We start from the raw sequence: 20,210 nt of genomic DNA on the forward strand, positions 1-20,210 counted from the left end.
ATGTACCTACCCACACTGTTAGTTAGAGATGAGGAACAAGTAGCCCTTCATATATCATATATAAATTATGGAAGTGCTTGTTTAAAGTGGAGTGTTTAAAGCTTCCAGAAAGAGTGCTCCTAATGCTACCAATCAAAATATACTGTGCAGTTATCTGTCATTTCTGTTTGTCTGGCAAAAAGACAAAATGTCTGAGCAATGGGAAAATGTGAGATGGTTATAACTAGAACCTTCCTCCATACAACTCCCTGAACGAAGCCAGGTGATTAGAGTAAATGCCTCATCTACAACCATACTTTGTATTGCAATAGCTTTAAACTACAGTGATTTATTTTTAAGGTTAGAATGCGGGTCAAATACCATATTCTTATTCTCAGCCTTATTATTTTAGAGTTATCTCACATCCATTTGATGTGGGAATTGTTTATAAATGTTGTGGTTTTATAAGTTGGAAACTACCTTGGAAGGTCTTGGACTTGAACGGCAATTTCAAGTACTTTAAACAGCAAATTGCTATATAATAAAGAACTTTACCCTGATTGACCACATGCAGCATAGTCTCCATTGCTCTGTATTAATGAAACTTTCTTTTGCCTATCTATGCTTTACTTCACACTTATATTGGAAAAATTACTTTTTTGGACTACAGTGACCAGAATCTCCCAGCCAGGTGGCAGTGGAGAGTTTGGAGAGTCAAAGTAAAGAAGGAAACATTTCCAAGCTCTTCTTATATTGTACTTCATTTGCCATCTGTTTCCAGTTCACCCCACTTTGGACAATCCTTCTGGAGGTCTGGATAACTTTCACAGCACCCAAATACACACACAAACACACAGCTAATCTAGCATCATCACTGACCTTCTGACTGATTTGCAGCACACAACAGATGACACACAACCTACTTTTTAGATCTTTACTGTGCCTAGCAACCAATTGGGGATGTGGGTTGAGTGGGTCCATGTAGAGCTTGGCGCATCATAAAGTGGTTGGGTTTCATTGTCCTCCTACTTTGCAGCTCAATCCACACATTCAGCACAACAATGCTGTCTTACCTTGAACAGATTTATGGTAGCATAGTTCTTGTGAATTTCATTGAGAATGCAAATGAAGCACATTCTCAATATGCCAAGGCTTCTGCAAGTGACAGTAAAGCAACTCTGCCATGTTGTATCTTCCAAACTTAGCTCTCTGTTTATATGCAGATGGTAGGGCCAACCCTAACATTAGGTAGAAAGTTTTAGTTATTTAATCTGTTGTTATTGACTTTTTAACTTTCATTTCACTAGAAGGGAGAGAAGAATTTGTTGGATTCTTTGCCTCAGATACCAACATAATATGTCCAGCTTTTGACTTGGATGGTTTTGCACCATTTGCCGCTCTGTCTCAAGTTGAAAATGTCCATGAGAATAGTACAGAAAGACCCCAATAGTGCATCTGATTCATAAAGGAAAATGCAGAGAAAAGTGCAGATTGAAACAACTGCAGGATGAAAAATAAGCATAATTTATTCCAGAAATGCAAATTAAATATATTTTGTCTAATTTGAAAATCGCTTTCTTTGTCCATTTTTTAAAAAACTAAACCAATTACAACAAGAAACAATACAATTCTCATGGTTTCAATACAGACCATTAAAAGAAAGACACCAAATTTATAAGAGGATAGGCATTGATTGGAAAGGTAACAAAATGGACAATATTTTTCCAGTTTTAAGGAAAAACACATTGCAAAAGTATATAAAATATTATCAAAATTAGATACAGAACAACATCTGGTTAAAAGCTGTATGAGTCAATGGTCAAAGAATGTGAGTCATAATATTCATCTGGACAAGTGGGAACAGATGTGAAAAACAAGCATTAAATTCATAAAATGCTATGGACTAAGAAAAAAATTCTACAAGATAATGTATCGATAGTACATGACACCAGAAAGGCTAGCAAAGATGGATCCAAAATTAAAATGTTTGCTGGAAATGTCAACAAAAAGAAGGAAATTTGTACTATAAGTAGCAGACATGCGAAAAGAAATCTGGATTGCAATACACAAGAATATTGAAGATATCCTAAAATTAAGATGCCATTAGAACCAGAAGCATTTATGCTGGGATTTACAAATGCAAAATACATTCTGGAAACTTTTTCTATATATGGTGACTGCATTATGGATTATCTATGTCTATTACGGAAACAAGAAGAAATTCCCACTCAAGATCTATAGATTACAAAAATGATGGATCTGGCAGAGATGGACAAATTGACTATGCTTATACAATGCTTATACAATCGCCATATCCTCCCAGATTTGAAAAAGAATGGCAGCCTTTTATTGGCTTTTTAAAAGAAGAAAATGAAAACATTGTGTTTTATATAATATTAAGAGATAATCACTATTACAGGGATGTAAGAATAACAAAAAGGGGGAGTTACAAGGATAGCAGGATCCCCAATGATATTCAAGGGATTCTGAAAAGTTAATCTATCTGAAGGAAGAAGACACAAGAAAAAGAAGATAAGCTTTTTTTAATTATGAAGAAGGCAACAGTGTTAAGACAGGAAGTGTTCGATAGGACTTTCAGTTTTCAGTTTCTTAACTTTCCTATTTTCTATGTTTTCTATATATATGGTATTTTATACTCGCTTTTCTATTCTTTTGTTTTAGTCTAGATAACGTAAATGTAAAGATTTCCCCTTGACTTTAAGTCTAGTCGTGTCTGACTCTGGGCATTGCTGCTCATTTCTTTCTTTCTTTCTTTATTTATTTCAATTATTTCTACCTCGCCCTTCTCACCCGAGGAGACTCAGGGTGGCTTACAAGTGGCAATTGATGCCATTACACTGTTATACAATGAACTAAAACGTTAAAACAGTCAAAACAGTCATAAAATACAATATAAAAAGTTTAAAACAATGCAAATTGCTTATGCCAATCATCCACTAGACCTTATACAAGAGCCTTAATTCAGACCGTGTCGAAGCCAACACATACCTATTCTTCAAACGCCTGCGTACATAACCAGGTCTTCAGTTTTTTCTGAACCCCAGAAGGGATGGAGCCTGCCGAATGTCACTGGGGAGGGAGTTCCACAGCCGGGGAGCCACCACCGCGAATGCCAAAGAGCCGGCATTGCCCATAGACACCTCCTAGGTCATGCGACCAGCATGACTGCATAGAGCGCCGTTACTTTCCTGCTGAAGCAGTACCTATTGATCTACACACATTTGCATGTTTTCGAACTGCTAAGTTGGCAAAATCTGGGACTTACGATGGGAGCTCACCCCGCTCTCTGGATTCGAACTGTCGACCTTTCGGTCAGCAAGTTCCACGGATCAGAAAAGATAATAAGTTTCTAGATAAGAAATGCTTTTTTCTTTTTCTTCCTTTTTTATCATAGAAATCTTTTTTGTATTAGACGACAATGGAAGAAGACGATAATATAAGATGTTTTTTTAAAAAATCCCTACTCTATATCTATTCTTGTACCCCTCTCCATTTCCTATATCTTATCAATAAAGATTATATTGGAGAAAATAGGTTTTTTTTTTGTCCTATTCAACATTTCATCACAATGTGTTCATCTATGCTAGGACACTACACAACTATTGTTAGCTAATAATAAATGCACTTTTCACATTTCGATTTCCCCTTACCCTCCCAGCTATTCTGTCTTGCTCAACCATATTTATAATAGTCTGCCAAGTCAGAAAACAGCCCATGCATTTGATGAAGTGGGATGCAGCCCATGAATACTTTTGCCAAATAAAACTTGTTATGTCTTTAATGTGCCATTAGATACTGTTGCTTTCATTGCAACACTATAGCAGCTGAACCTGTGAAAATGTTGAAAGGCATTTCTTGTGTAAGACAAACAAACATACATTCAAGGAAGGTTCAATGTGACAGACTTGATTTCCCCCCTACCAGTACACTCTCAAATTTTACTGCCACTTTTTCTCAATATAAATCCTTTTTACACCGCCTTCTCTTACTTAGCTGTTTTGTTTCCCTGCTGTAATTGCAGAAGAAAAATGTATAAATAGAAATACATAAATCTCCTATGACTGTAAGGTAAAGGTTTTCCCCTGACATTAAGCTTAGTCATGTTTGACTCTAGGGGTTCATGCTCATCTCCATTTCTAAGCCAAAGAACCGGCATTGCCCATAGATGCCTCCAAGGGCATTTATTTATTTATCTATTTATTTATTTACAGTATTTATATTTTGCCCTTCTCACCTCGAAGGGGACTCAGGGTGGATCACAATGCACATATACATGGCAAGCATTCAATGCCATTAGACATACGACATACAGACACAGACACAAAGGCAATTTTAACATTCCAGCTTCCGGCTTCATGAGGGTATGCTCAATTCTGGCCACAGGGGGAGCTTCTGCTTTATCGTCCACTTGTGACACCAAGTCCTTGATGGAGTACTTCCTCATTCTTCTGCACACTGCTGGAAATTTATGGTGTTATAAATTAGTTAAATTAGCCTCGCCGCATAAAGAGGTACCTAAATTTTCTATTCGACAGATGCAACTGTCTTTTGAGCTGCTTTGGTCAACAGTGAGTTAGACTATTAATGGTCGGGGGCTCAATCCGACCTGGGCTGGCTTCGAACTCATGACCTCCCAGTCAGTAGTGATTTATTGTAGCTGGCTACTAACCAGCTGCGCCACAGCCCGGGCATGTGGCCAGCATGATTGCATAGAGCGCTGTTACCTTCCTGCCAGAGTGGTACCTATTGATCTACTCATATTTTCATGTTTTTGAACTGCTAGGTTGGCAGAAGCTGGGGCTAACAGCAGGAGCACACCCCGCTCCCCAGATTTGAACTGCTGACTTTTTGGTCAGCAAGTGTAGCAGCTCTGCGGTTTAACCTGCTGCACCACCGTATCAACAGGTGTAAAACCCATTTACCAAAAGGTCATATGCGTAAATAAATTGTTCAAAGGTCCACACCATAATTCCAAGAAAAATGAATGTGGAGTTAGCCCTTTAAAAAGGGCTTCTTCATCACTGCTTGAATCCACTATCCAAAAAATCTAAGGTTAACATCAAGCTAAGATGCTTGCCCCTCTGTTCCCAAAGGTTCTGCATCCTGATTGTATTTTAAGCAAATTCCTTTTCTTTTGTTCTTGTTGGGTGCTTTGAGTCATTTCTGGTTTATGGTAGCCTTAAGGTGACCTTATCATGTGGTTTCTTGATAGGATTTATTCAAAAGCAATTCGCATTGGCCGTCTTCTAAGGCTGAGAGATTGCAATTTGCACAAGGTTTCCATAACCAAGTGAAAAGACACTCTAGTGTCTGAAACTTCTAGTTTGACATTCAGGCTACTGTCTCTCCTCTTCTTTATAGTTACATACTCTATTTGAAAGAAAGAAATATACTAAGAAAATTGTGACATTTCTTGGCACTGAAGTAAATGAAATCATACATATATATTTTGACAGCGTACACAGGTGTCCACCAGCAAGCACCTCTGACTGGAGATGAATCCCAATTTTCAGAGATGTCAATCTAAACGTTCTTGCTGTGATTCTAGATAGGCCCCTTTGAGCATTCCTAAAGTTTCTGCTCAATTTTCAGCACACTGTGAATTATAACATTTTTATTGAAAGCTGTTGGATTAGAATCTACAAAGAAATGCTCTAAATTCTTAGGAGTATGGGCTACCAGCCATCAAATTAGCATACCAATTTGAGGCATTTTTCTTTTGCATAGGGTGTTGAATTACTCTTTCTTCTTGTAAACTGCTTGGCATCAAGACACTGAAATTGGCTATGCAAACTATTGAATTAAGTCTTCTCAATCTAATATGAAAAGCAGAGGGAGTTAAAGCAAAATCAATTATTTTAGAATATTGTAGCTAGTTTACATGATCAAGAACCGGAGATTTTCCTAATATTGTTACATCCTTGAGTGTATTGTGAGAAACTAAATCCAAAATATTCAGGTGAATCTATAACCAAGCTAGACAAGATAAATAAATAAACTTTATTTCTATCCTGCTACCATCTGCCCTGGTGGCACAATGGGTTAAACCTCTGTGTTGGCAGGACTGCTGATTTAAAGGTTGGGTTGCTGACTTGAAGGTTGCTGGTTCAAATCCAGGAAGAACGCAATTGAGCTCCCTCTGACAGCTCCAGCTCCCCATTGTGGACATGAGAGAAGCCTCCCACAAGGATTGTAAAACATCAAACATCCAGGGTGTCCCTTGGGCAACATCCTTGCAGATGGCCAATTCTCTCACACCAGAAGTGACTTGCAATTTCTCAAGTCGCTCCTGTCACGAAAAAAAAAACCCCTCACCTCCCTGAGGGGACTCGGGGCAACTCACAAAGCACTCAACTCACAAAGCACTACTCAATAGTGAGTAGAAACAAAATACAATAGGTACATGAACGTATAAAATATAAAAATTATACACAAAATCTATATAACACAATTTATAGAACCCCTACTAATTAAACTTCTTCCATAAAATGCAACAGGCTGCGAATATAAGCAAGCTGTAAATGAATTCAGTACCAATAAAGTGCACAGTAAACAATCACTAAGTTATTGAATTTAATGATTAGACATGGTCGAAAGCTTATTTAAAAAGTAATGTTTTGAGCTAATTTGTTACTATTAAACTCACATTCACATGAACACCATATTCTTACATAAAGCAAAAATGTGTGTGAAGTTTCACTTCAACTGTGAAAAGATCTCTTGGGGGGAAATACTGAATTCAAGACGCAAATCAGGAAAAAGAGGACTGAATTGTTTCTTCTGGTAGTTCCTTGCACCATGTTCTCACTGATAGATAAGCAAATAGCACAAGTCATATCAAATAATTTTCCTGCCGTTGACTATTATCAGAAAGCTTGTTGATCTACAGTAATACCTGAGATTTAGTTTCAGCATTGGCATAGAACAAAGAGCCTGACTCTGAGCATTGGCAAGAAGGGTAGCATCACAATTCCCCGCTAACTACCTCCAAATGACATCTAGGGGATATTTGGGGAGGGGGGGTGGCATTCTGCCACATTTTACCTCCTGCTTTTTTAAAAAAGGAAGTAAACAAGAAATGGGTTCCCAGGTACTTTCAATACAAAAGTATTATTCGGGGCCTACAATGGTTTGGATGTGCTGGAAGAAGAGGAAAAATGCCACCCACACTGCCTGGAGAGGCTTTGGGATTATTTGAGGGCAAAAACATTTTTCAAGTTTTTTTTGCAGGACAATAATATGGCTCACTGATATCTCCTTGGGGACTAATGTTCCCCTTAGATTTTTGAACATTTTCCAACTCTGTTTTAAAGACTTCTTCCCATTATAGTCCTGATGTCTATTAAGCTCTTTCTGCCATCTCTTTGCACCTGGTAGATGGAAATTCCATTTTAAAAACCCCACTTCCTTCAATTTCTTAAAGATGAAAATACATTACATGGATACTTTATCATTTAAGGTAAAAACAGACTATGTTAGTATTAAGTTTATGGGTGATAGTTTAGAAAGGACAGTAGAGATCTCATATAATTCTTCCATTATTGAGAAGCACCATTATTCAAGGCAGAGAGTGAACTAATTTCATGGCTCTCATCAAAACTCTTCTCTCTGTGCACCCTAAAACTAGCACAAACAGCTGTCTCCTTGATGTGGGAGATTGTGAGTAGGCAGTGGTTTCTCTATGAAGCAGAAAATGAGGCATTACCACCCCCACCCCTCAGCAAGAATTCTCCCATGTTGACAATATTTTCCTTCAGTCCCAACACATCTAGCATTGTAGTAACTTAAAATTTCATTTGAGTATTAGAATGCAATTCACATATGCAAAGAAAAAGAACATGCAAAGGTACCAAGGGAATGCAAGTACAGCAAATACAAGAGCTCCATTACGTGCCTTCAATGTGTCTGTTGACTTATGGATACCTCACGGATTTCCTAGGGTTTTCATAGGCAAGGAATACTTTGAGGCAGTCTTCCCAGTTCCTCCCTCTGAAAGATAACCCAGAGCATCCTGGCATTCATTGGTGTTCTCCAAGTACTAACTAAGGATGATTCTAGTTAGTGTCCAAGATCAGGTTGGATTTCTTGCCTTTAGGTATTCAAGCCACAAGAGTTCCATATCCTCCAACATTTTATGGATAAAAATCATGGGGCAGGATGGAAGGACATTTAGTAGGTAAAGGTTTTCCCCTGACATTAAGTCCAGTTGTGTCCAACTCTGGGCGGTGGTGCTCATTTCCATTTCTAAACCGAAGAGCCAATGTTGCCTGTAGACACCTCCAAGGTGTCTGGCATGACTGCATGGAGTGCCGTTACCTTCCCGCTGAAACAGTACCTATTGATCTACTCACATTTGCATGTTTTCGAACTGCTAGGTAGGTAGAAGCTGGGGCTAACAGCAGGAGCTCACCCCACTCCCCGGATTTGAACCGGTGACCTTTCAGTCAGCAAGTTCAGCAGCTCAGTGGTTTAATCCACTGTGCCACCAGGGGCAAAACCCTCATTTGTCTCAAATGTAGCCATACCCATGTACTGTAAAGTGGGAAGCATTTTATGTAGGACACAGTCAAATATTCCACCCTCTACCAATGCTATAAAACTATGCAACCCATTAACAGCTTGCCTATTCTAAGAAAATTCCAGTTGAATAAAGGTTTCCTGCTCTTGTTTCTGACAGAATTTCTATACTTTCTTTAAATTAGTGACAGCTAGAGAGTCAAAAGCGATGCCAGTAGCTCCCTTGCCTCTGTTGAGAAAAGCTTCACTGGACAAATTTTTACCTCTCATCCAGCTATTAGACTTGGATAGTCTCCCTGGGGTTGGAAAGAAAAGTGGCTATCCTATTTGGGAAGATTGCACTTCATAACCTTGTGTACATGTATATAACCGAACTGATGGGTCATTCATCATGGGAAGAAGTACCTAATATTCCAGACACTAAACAAAAGGACAGTGTCAGCAATCATCCAGGAGCTGTGCAAACAGAGTACAATAAACAGCTATTTGCTATAGAAGGAAGGTGGGGAGTTTTAGAGGAAAAAACAACAGATGTTGGTCTAGATCCAGAGAAAGAGTAATTCGTCACCTAAATCATATATTTATCGAAGTCTTTAAAAAATATTATGGTGTTGAAACAGAAAAGGGGGGTTGCCTCCACCAGCTAGTCAGGTATAAAATATATTGTATTCTATGTTTTGTATATTATATTTTATATCGAAGCAGCTGTAATATTTTTCCCATTACTCACTAGAATTGGTTGGTTTTTTTTAAAGTAAACGGTTGCTGTTACAATGTTTCAAAAGCAACTTATCTTTCTCCCAGGTGCACTTCACATTCGTTTTCAATCACTATTTGTTGCTTTTTTTTAACGGAGTGGGCAGTCAAAGGACAGATAAAAGAATGGCAGTATAGCCTGCACCAAATGTACACTTAACTATATTACATCCAACTTTCATGTTCCCATGCTCTGTGATGCTCTGCACACACCTTCCTTTGTATAACCCAGATAACGTACAGTTAAAAAAATCTCTATTGCTTGCTCACACTTGCTCATCCTCTCTCCTCTTTCTCTTTCTCACACACTCTCTTTCACCTACAGTTTTATATATGCACAGACTAGCACTACATCCCAAAATACATTAAAAACTGGCAAAGCCTCTGTTGCCATACTCATAGCCAAGCTGCAATCTCTCTTGTGCAGATATCATTCTGCAATGTAAAAAAAGCTTCTCAGTTGTATAAACAAAAGCCTTCCACATGATGGTTGCAGGTTACAAAAAGTTTGATTTAATTGCCAACCAATCATGTTGCCTGTGTTATACAAATACAATAGCAAATGTGCAGCTTCTTCAAAAATGGATCAGTTCTACAATGGCACACTTGTTTTAAATTATGCTCTCTTTTGGACAATTTAGATTGGTCATGTATTGTGTTGATGTTGTTCTTGTAGTCATTTCAAAACTATGGAGAGGCTATCATAGGTTTTTCTGTGATTTGCCCAAGGTCGTCAAGTGGGTTTCCAGGGATTCAAACTCTGTATCAAGACTTTCTCCAAGGAAGCCCCCGTTATCCTGGATCAGTGCCTGGCCACTGTGATGGACTGGATGAGGGCTAACAAACTAAAACTTAATCTAGACAAGATGTAGGTCGTCCTGGTCAGTCATGTGGCCGATCGGGGTATTGGGTGGCAATCTGTGTTTGATGGGGTTATACTCACCCTGAAGTCACAAGTCCGCAGTTTGCGGGTCCTCCTGGACTCAGCGCTGGCACTTGAAGCTCAGGTTTTTGGTGGCCGGGAGGGCCTTTGCACAGTTAAAGCTTGTGTACCAACTGTGACCGTACCTCAAGAAGTCTGACTTGGCTACAGTGGTCCATGCCTTAGTTACCTCCAGATTGGATTACTGCAATGCACTCTACGTGGGGCTGCCTTTGAAGATAGCCCGGAAACCCCAATTATGTGATGACTCATGGGCCATGTAGTCCTGTTCCTAACACTGTTGTGACAGATGAAGAGGAAAACTTCGGTTTCCCACCGTTTCAGCCAGAATTGGAGCTTTTTCAGCCAGAATTGGAGCCCTTGCACCTGCAGGAGATTTGCCTTCCAGAAGTCTGCCAAACAAGCCTTGAGCCGAAATCTCCCCCATTTTCTCGCCGCGATTATTATAAACAACAGAAAAGCGCTCAGGAGGCTTCTCGCAGGAGCGCTAGGATCGCTGCCAGGCATTCAGCTGATTAAGCCTGCTTCCCATGGGAAACTTTAGGGAGTCATGCATCTGGACACAGAGAATGGCTTTCGGTTCTGGTTCCCCAGAGAATTGTTCTTTGGCGGGGAAATGAGACCCTATTTAGGTGTTTTGCCCACGTAGGAATCTTGCGGAGTCAATTCGTCAGCTACGGGAGTAGGTTGTGTGTGGACTACGCTACTCCCGCTTCCAAGCCCTCGTTCCCGTTTCCAGCCTTGCTTTGCTTCCCAGGACCTTGTCTTGCTCCACGGACATTGCCTTGCTTCCCGGACCTCGCCACGAATTTACCACGGATCCTGTTCTTGCTCCTCGTTTCTTGTTGCCTTGAATTAAGCCTAGTGTTCCAAGAATCAAGTTTACTTCCCAGCCTTGCTTAAGTTTCGTGGACTAAAGGACCTTGTCATCTCCCCTCACTTTGCTTGGCAAAGTGAGTGTTTCGGTTATTGGATTACAACTTTGGACCTTAATATTTCATATTGGACATTATTTCTTTGGACTAATTTTGACCTTTCCTGAAAGGTCTACTTCTGGACTATTTTCTACACTTGTTTTTATTAACTTTATATACTCTTACAATAAAGATATTAGATAGATTCTGGCCTCTGTGTATGGTTATTGGTGCTCTGCAGCCTGGGTCTTGACAAATTAGTACAATGGGTTGCAAACAGGTTGTTAACAGGAGCGAATTATAGGGAGTGGACAACCACCCTATTAAAACATCTCCAGTGGCTGGCTGCCAATGAGTTTCTGGTCCCAATTCAAGGTGCTAGTTATCACCTATAAAGCCCTAAACAGTTTGGGTTCAGCCTATCTTTGCGATCGCATTTTCTACTACAAACCTGCGTGAACTTTAAGATCTGCTGGGGAGGCCCTTCTCTCGCTCCTGCCACCATCCCAAACACAGTTGGTGGAAACGAGGGGGAGGGCCTTCTTGGTGGTGGCCCACCGGCTCTTGAACTCCTTCTCGAGAAAAATTAGATTAGCCCCTACCTTGGCCACATTCTGGAAAGACCTGAAAACCTGGTTATTTCAATGTGCTTTTGACTAATTCAGCATAATTTGACGGAATGTTTTTGCCTCCACCTTTACCCACTGCACTTTATTACTGGCCTATCTTATTAGTGACCTTGTAATATATTGCACACGTATAATTTATTGCCTTGCCTCCAATTTTTGAACACTCTCATTGTACCCAGCTATTGGTTATTGGTTATTGTTGAGTTTATGCTTTTATAATTTTACATTTTTTATATATTAATTCATTGCAATTGAATGTATTTTATGTCATTGTATTTTATTGTTGCATTACTGGGCTTGGTCCCCATGTAAGTCACACTGAGTCCTTTCAGGGAGATGGGGCAGGATATAAGAATAAAGTTATTAAGTTATTATTATTATTTCCTGGCATAGGTGTGCATTAAAATTCTTTCCTGACATATCCTGGCTATCCTTCATTCCTCCCCCTTGTATTCTTCCTTTCTCCTACTGAGGATGTGTCACATTTAGATTCAGGAAACCTTTTAGAAATTGACTTTCACCCTTTTCCACTGAGCCCTTTTTAATTATTATTCAGCAGTTACTGTCAAAGTGTTAAAGTGCTTTAGCAATATTACACCAGTTAAGTATTTGGATCATTTTGTTTTATTGTGAACATTCCTTTTTCCATCACTTGATCTCCATTTAATCAAAGACCCAGAAACAATTGCTGTGGTTTTTTGGCAGCAGCCATCTTAGCTTGTTCTGGTATTACAAAAACAGCCATGGGGATAAATACTTCATTTTGGAACAGAAGGGGTTAATTTAAACTGACCTGAGAAACAGCAATCAAAAGTCCTTAGTCATATTAGTCATTCCCTAGGAATAACTCAGGATGGGGTAAAAGTTGTGGAGATCTCCAAAATAAAATCAGTATTGATCAGAATGGAATAAAACCATTCAGAGACTTTTTCTCATCTGGAGAAGTTCCATAAAACTCAGGATGGCAGACATTCCTTGCATGAGGATAGTGTCATTACACTGTACTCACCTAAACTGGCCCTTGATAAATACACAGGGGTCTTACCTCTGCCCCTTAGGAGCCTCTGATGGTGCAATGGGTTAAACCCTTGTGCTGGCAGAACTGCTGACCGAAAGGTCCGCGGTTCAAATCTGTGTAGCAGAGTAAGCTCCCATCTGTCAGCTCTAGCTCCCCATGCGGGGACATGAGAGAAACCTCCCACAGGATGGTAAAACATCAAATATCCGGGCATCCCCTGAGCAACATCCTTGTAGACTGCCAATTCTTTCATACCAGAAGCGACTTGCAGTTTCTCAAGTCACTCCTGACATGGAAAAAAAACCTCCCCCTTTTCCCTTCTGATCAGCAGCATCACTGGAGACAGAGAGAAACATTTCAGTGCTGTTCCACCAATGATAAATCACAGCATTATGATTTCAAATGTCTTCAATTCATCAACAAGCCTCTTAATGTGGAGGAGGGGAGGAGAAATGCAACTGAACTGAATTTATTCATGCATGAATATCAATATGAGAGAACAAGGCAGATGAGCAGAAAAAGAGAGTGGTAAAGAGCCTGTGGAGGGGAAAGGAGATAGGGGAAGAGATGGAGAGATGAAATGAGGTGGCAGAGTAGAAGAAAATTTTTAAAAGATGCTGTAAGGAGAACAGAGGCAAGGACACACCAGACTCATTTGCAATACTTTATAATCCCATGGTTTTATCTTTCATGGTTGCATCCTATGAAATCCTCAGGTTTGCAGTTTGGCAAGCCACTGGAAGAGCTCTCTGGTTGTGAATTCTCAATGTCCTTCCCTAAACAACCCAATCCCAGAATTTCACAGTATGCTGCCATAACAGCTGAAATGCAGTATATATGTGTACTGTGAATGGCCCACTAGCTCAACTCCATTTTTAGGATTGTCACATGGTCCAACCTGGCTGGTATTTTTTAAACCTGACCAAAAAATGCTTCAAAATCATGTGGGAGCAAATCTATGTAAACCTATGTACATTTATGTATAGTCCGGCAATACATAAATTGCGTATTTAGTAAAGGTAAAGGTTTTCCCCTGACATTGAGTCTAGTCGTGTCCGGCTCTGGGGGTTAGTGCTCATCTCCATTTCTAATCTGAAGAGCCAGCATTGCTTGTAGACACCTCCAAGGTTATGTGGCCAGCATGACTACATGGAATGCTGTTACCTTCCTGCCAGAGCAATACCTATTGATCTATTCACATTTGCATATTTTCGAACTGCTAGGTTGGCAGAAGCTGGGACTAACAGCAGGAGCTCACACTGCTCTCTGGATTCGAACTGCTGACTTTTCAGTCAGCAAGTTCAGCAGCTCAGAGGTTTAACCCACTGTGCCATCAGAGGCATCCTTACTTAATTAGTTTTACACAAAAGCAGATCTGTGAAAATAATCAAAAAAAGCAAAACACTCTTGCTTCTTGCTCACAAGGAAGCTTGGGGTACAACCCATATGAATTTCAAAAAGAGAAACTGATTCTGTTATTTTAAAACTCTGCTACAACTAAATACAGGAACAAAGCAAGCAGTGACAGAGATTCAGGTTAATGAAATGCCTTATTTATATTGGCAAATGCTTGAAATGAACTGTCCATCGCCATTAACCAGAGTTTTGTCAAGCTACCTTTTTGGACTGCACTGGAAGGTTTTAAGAATTATAGCAGAAAAAGGATTTTTTTTTCAAATTCTGCCATCAACTCCATGCTTCTGGTTGATTTGGTGCTTCTTTTGTCAAGTCCAATCTGGATATGTTTTTGAACACATATCATGAAATTCCATAAAATTTCCAAAATTTTGAAACAGGTATTAATTTTATGAGTACCATTCCAACATACACAAAAGTATGCGAAGGCATTTGAGATCTCTCCATCAAGGCTCACCCAAAATGTTATGCATCTTTGGGTAAATACAATAATGGCCGGCTGCTCAATGGAGGGAAGGATATTAGAGGCAAAGCAGCAGAATTTTGGCCACATCATAAGGAGACAAGAAAGCTTGGAAAGATCATGATGCTGGGGAAAATGGAAGGAAAAAGGAGAAGAGAGGCCAACCAAGGGCAAGATGGATGGATGGTATCCTTGAAGTGACTGGCTTGACCTTGAAGGAGCTGGGGGCGGCGACGGCCGACAGGGAGATCTGGCATGGACTGGTCCATGAGGTCACAAAGAGTCGGAAACAACGGTGTGATTGAAGAAGAAGAAGAAGAATGGAGTTGGAACTGGAGGAAATGGGGTTGTTACATCCATTTGGGGCTCAGAAGCAACAGCTTTTTCCAAGTCCATTTGTTATAAACCATTTGTTTCCCACACACACATCAATGCTTCTGCACAAGTCTCCCCACTGCATCCTTTACCTCAGGCTCTTGAAGCTTTTGAGAAAAATAATACAAGCATCCTCCCTTTCATCACCTGAATCAATGATGCTCATGATAAAAGGAGGAGATATAGTTCAGTTTTAAAGAGCCCTGGGCAATGAAATCTCACCTGGAAATGGGCTTCAGAGACAGCTAATGATTTTACTTAAAGGGGCAAGTGCTACCTTTCTTTGTTCCTTGTTTGATGGCAAACAGATTTAGACAAAGGGATTGGGGGCGGCAAGAAGGAGGACTCTCTCTCTATCTCAGATGCACACACAGTAATTTTAGATCAAGAGTTGTTTCTTACGCAAATGTGCCTCACCATGAAGAAAAGCTTCTTCCAACCTCTTCTCCTGATATCTTGAACAAAATCACCCTTGTCATTATGATGGTTGGGGATGGTGGACTTTAGGATCCGGTGCAACTGGAGGAAAACAAGCTTGGAAAAGCTGAGTCATAATATGTATGAACATAAAGATTCCCAAGGGAAAAACCAAGGCTAATAGTGTTATAAACTCTCACACTCCCTGTTTAACATGAATTTGGAGGATACAAATGCTACAACTGGAATTCTCTTGACTTGAAAGCTAATTACCAGAGACATTTCTGTATTTGTGGAAACTCAAAGCACTGACCACCCCAAAAATACTGCTTCCCCATTGGGATTCTCAGAGAAAACAACTCAATTCTCTTTCAGGAATGGGGGTCAATGTTGTTGTTGTTATTTATTCAGTTGCTTCCGACTCTTTGTGACCTCACGAACCAGCCCACACCAGGGCTCCCTGTCGGCCGTTGTCACCCCCAACTCCTTCAAGGTCAAGCCAGTCACTTCAAGGATACCGTCCATCCATCTCGCCCTTGGTTGGCCCCTCTTCCCTTTTCCTTCCATTTTCCCTGCATCATTCTCTTCTCCAAGCTTTCCTGTCTTCTCATGATGTGGCCAGAGTACATCTTTGTCTCCAATATCCTTCCCTCCAGTGAGCAGTTGGGCAGTATTTCCTGGAGGATGGACTGGTTGGATCTTCTTGCGGTCCAAGGCACTCTCAGGATTTTCCTCTAACACCATAGTTCAAATGCATCTATCTTTCTTCTCTCAGCCTTCCTTATGGTCCAGCTCTCGCATTCATAGGTTACTATGGGGAATACCTTTGCTGCCGGTGTTGCCACTCTATTTTATCGAGATTAATAAGGGTTAATAATATTTTAAGATGCTGCCATATTTATTATTGTTATGTGTCTTCAAGTTGGTTTTGATACATGATGACTCTAAGATGAATTTATTATTATTATTATTATTATTATTATTATTATTATTATTATTATTATCTTTATTTATATTTCTCTTTTAAAAACAGAATTAAATATCATTAGTATTTAAAAAAATTAATTAAAAACCATAAAAACATATTCAAAACTAAAAACCAAAGCAGCCCCTGATTTAATTTTTAAAACCTTCATCTTTAAAAAGCTTTCAACCTGCCGCTGGAAGGAAGGCAGGGAGGGGGCCATTGAGGCTTCCCTGGGTAGGGAGTTCCAGAGTTGAGGGGTAGCCATCAAGAATGCAACCCCACCCCCCAAACAAATATTTCCAAGCAAATCCTGATATAGGTTCCTCTGAAAGGAAAAGAAAGGCTGAGAGAAGTAACTTGCTCAAGGTCACCCAGTGGCCGAGTGTAGATTTAAATCTGAGTTTCCAGAGTCTAGAGCCCCTTCCACACTGCCCCTATATCCCAGGATCTGATCCCTGAGTACCTGATTTAAACTGGATTATATGAATCCTCACCGCCAGATAACCTGGGATAAGCAGATAATCTGGGATCAGATCCTGGGATATAGGGACAGTGTGAAAGACGCCTTGTCCAACATTTTACTGGCTGTTAAAAGTCATAATTTAAAATGTTAAAGGGAAGCTTTTTGGAAGCTGTTCAAACTTGTTCATTTACTCAGTTCAAGTTAAAGGAGGATCAGGCTGCCATCTGAAGAAAGAGACAACAAATAATGGAATGTGCCAGTCTCCATCGCATAAGAATATCAACTTCTAGGCATGCTTATTCTTTTAAGATGTGCTATCAGTGTCATCAGTATGGTTTCAAAATCTGCATGAAAACATCTGGGACTAACACAGTGGTTCTCAACCTGTGGGTCCCCAGATGTTTTGGCCTTCAACTTCCAGAAATCCTATCAGCTGGTAAACTGGTTGGGATTTCTGGGAGTTGCCCATGAAATGCCCAAATAGGATTGTTTTGCATAACTTCCTTGAAAAAGTGTCCTTGGAGCATAGTTCATTAATCAGGAAAGTATCTTGCTAAGCTAATTAATTGTCCATGTGTGGGAGATGACATGTCTCATAATGATTGAGTGACACCATAATACTGAATGTTAGGCTTTGGGAGCTCCACTGCCCTTTGATATTGCTTTAATTTATAGAGTGGGGTGTATTTACAGTTACAGATTAATGTGTATATGATTTCAGAATATAATCCAATTATATATCCAGAATATAATCCAGATTTAGTGGCCTTTGACCTCCAAAATCGGTATTGTTACAAGTTTGCAGAATTCAGTCCAATAACTTCTGCGGACCCAGAGGTTGGGAATCACTGTACTAAACTACATAAGAAGCCAGTTTCTGGCTCCATTTATAAACATTTGTGTCTTGTTTTTTTGGGATATTTTCTATTTAGAGGGCATATCTATCCTACCTCTGTTAGAGTGGAAAAGAAAAGCAGGTTTTTTCTTTGTGGGTGGCATATTACCATCTAATTGGCTAATGTACATTTCAGTCACATTTCTCATCTGTATTTGTTTGATAAGGGCAACATGGGTAGCTGAAACAATTCTTTTGCCTGGTCAAATGAAATTTCCTTTAGTCGCCATCTTGCTCTTGCTCTTCCACCTTTCTTCTGAAACTTGCATTTCTCCAGGTAATTAGTAGAATAAAAGAAGATTTGAGTATGTCTCTGTGTCCTGTTCCTAACATGTAGTTGGCTGGTACGTGCCATTCAGTATTTATACAGTGTTATGCTTACAAAGTCCCTGACAAAGATTGGCAGAGCTAGTGGTGTGGCTTAGTATATTCAGTTATTCTAGGAGGTAAACTGTTTATACAGTCCTGCTTCTGTGAGGGGAGAAGTTGTCAGTGTAGCTGAGATTAATATCTCATACATCCTAACAATTGGAAAAGTGCCTCTAGGTCTAAGAGAATCAAAGGGCCAAAGATACGGGTAGCACCCAAGGCAAAAGGAAAGGAACTTGAGGGAACAATAAATAGTAAAGAGCCTTAGGAAAGGGACAAACTATATGGAAAACTAAAACAAAAAATGGATAATTGGAAAAGAGGTTCTGCAGAAACATGTCATTCTTATGATGAATAAATGCATTTCACGAGTTGGTGGCTAGATCTGGATCTACACTGCCAAATAATGCACTTTGAACTGCATTGTATTAGTCTATGTAGACTCATCTAATGCACTTTGATCTATATTGAACTCCATTATATGATTCTATACTGATTAAATAATATAATTCAAACTGCATTATTTCATAGTGTAGCTACAGCCTATGAATGGGATGAAGTAAAGTAGCTCAAAAAGAAGGAACTGAAAGAACTGAGTAATGAAGATAGTAAACAGAAGAAGGGAATCAAAGAAGTTAGCAAAAATACAGGGATGTAGAGTTAAGAGGGATTGTACACTGAAAAGAGAGTGGACAGACAAAAGAAAGGTCAGAGCGAGCATATGAGTATATTATTATTATTATTATTATTTATATTATATTATTATATTTATATTATATTATAATATTATTATATTTATATTAGTTTATTATTATTATATTTATATTAGTTTATTATTATTATTATTATTATTATTATTATTATTATTATTATTATTATTATTATTATATTGTATGGCACAGCAAACAAGATAGATATGCTGGATTTCGTATCACAAAATCACAAGTTGAACACTTCCCAAGTGTCTAGGACTGTGTGATGTATTTTTGGATGTTGCGCGCAGATACCAGTAGGGTGGCCTTATTATTATTATTATTATTATTATTATTATTATTATTATTATTATATACCCTGCCAGCAGGGATGGAGCCATTCTGGTCTTCCTTGGGAGGGAGTTCCACAGTCTGGGAGCAACCACTGAAAAGGTCTTCCCATGTTCCCACCAAACACGCTTGAGTGGCTAGTGGAACTGAGAGAAGGCCCTCCCCAATAGATCATAGATGCCTCCCAGGTTCATAGAAAAAGATACGGTCCTTCAGATAATCTGGACCAGAGTCATATAGGATTTTGTAGATCAAACCTAGCACTTTGAATTGTGCTTGGGAATGTGTTGGCAGCCAGTGGAGCTGTCACAACCATGGGATTGTACGCTCCCTATAGCCAGCCCCAGTTAGCAGTCTGGCTGCTGCTCTTTGGACCCATTGAAGATTCTGAACACTTTTCAAAGGCAGTCCCTCATAGAGTGCATTACAATAGTCCAACCAGGACGCAACTAAGGCACGTACCACCATGACCATGTCTGACTTCTCCAGGAATGGGCACAGTTGGCACACTAGCTTTAACTGTGCAAAAGCATTCTTGGTCACTGTTGATACCTGAGCTTCCAGGTTCAGAGCTGAATCCAGGAGTACCCCCAAACTGCAAACCTGCATTTTCAGGGGGAGTGTAACCCCATCTAACACAGGATGACTCCCTATTCCCAATTCTGTCTTACAAATTACTAGGAGCATCTTTGTCTTGCCTGGATTAAATTTCAATTTGTTTGCCCTCATCCAGTCCATTACACCTGCCAGGCACCAGATTAACACAGGAACAGCTTTCTTGGAATTAGGTGGAAAGGAGTAAGAGTTGGGTCGCATCTGCGTAAAGACGGCACCTCACTCCAAAACTCCAGATAACCTTTCCCAGCAGTATAGGATTATGCTTATTATATAGGATATATTCCCAGTATATGTTGAACAGCAAAGGGGGCAACACAGAGCTCTGAGGGACCCCACAGGCCAATGGCCAAGGAGTCAAACAGGAGTCCCCCAGCACCACCTTCTTCTCAGAAGTTCTCAGGTCCCTC

This window comes from Anolis carolinensis, chromosome 5 (assembly GCF_035594765.1).
Source record: "Anolis carolinensis isolate JA03-04 chromosome 5, rAnoCar3.1.pri, whole genome shotgun sequence".
In the NCBI taxonomy this organism is placed as follows: Eukaryota; Metazoa; Chordata; class Lepidosauria; order Squamata; family Dactyloidae; genus Anolis; species Anolis carolinensis.